Raw genomic sequence first — 902 nt, 5'->3', positions numbered from 1 at the left:
TCGGCGAATTAACGCCTTTAGCGATCGTAATATGCGCGAACTCGCAGCTAAGTAAACAAGATAGTGGACTTTGATAGAGATAAAGTGATCGAAGTGTCCGGTCTAACAAGAGGTATGGATAGGGATTTTTATGCTAGCTCAGGGGGAAATAGGATATAACTGAGTAGTTCACGTGCGAAGAGAGAAAAGCGCAGACCGCTCCGCTCTCGCTGTAAATGACCCGAACGCGCAAATTAACATGCCGGATCTCAGCGAGAAAAGGATCAGCTTTCAGCGCGAGGATATCATATGCTTGTCCAAAACCGAAAACGACTACCTTTTGTTTGGTACCGTAACTTACGGCCCAGTATAACACGGGCTCCATATTAAAACAACAATGTTCAAGTCGTAAGAATCAAAACAAAATTGGCAGTTAATAAACTGTATTTAATGGAGCAATCTCTACTGGGATACTACATGTATTCGTGGCGTCGGTTGTGGAGTCTTGCCGTTTAATCCGTTGCAGCTAAGCACCCACACCAGTAACTATTATAGACTCGCGCTTTATAGGAATCACATTCCCGTTGCCATCGATGATAGCGTACGCAGCGACAACTCGTCGCTTGAGCTCCGCAAGACTTATATCGTAGCCAATGGTGTCGATCCGAATCAGCGAGTCCCACAAAAGTGCGATGCCAGTCTCTCGAGCTATACTTCTTCCCAGCTTCGTATTAATCATCGTGCTAATTTGGTTTGCCAGCAGGTCATCAGTGACTACTTGCATGCCATGTTTGACAACGTAGAAGCATGGGCCCTGTGGCCCCGTCTACACGGTAGCTGCAACTGCAGTTGTGCGCTTTCGATATAAACGTCAGCAACACTTCTCTGCATGTGCCATCTTCCACGCCGATTAATGTAGTCAT

This window comes from Phytophthora infestans, genomic scaffold, assembly GCF_000142945.1.
Source record: "Phytophthora infestans T30-4 supercont1.69 genomic scaffold, whole genome shotgun sequence".
In the NCBI taxonomy this organism is placed as follows: domain Eukaryota; phylum Oomycota; class Peronosporomycetes; order Peronosporales; family Peronosporaceae; genus Phytophthora; species Phytophthora infestans.
The sequence above is the reverse complement of the archived record's forward strand: the minus strand, read 5'-3'. Positions refer to the sequence as shown.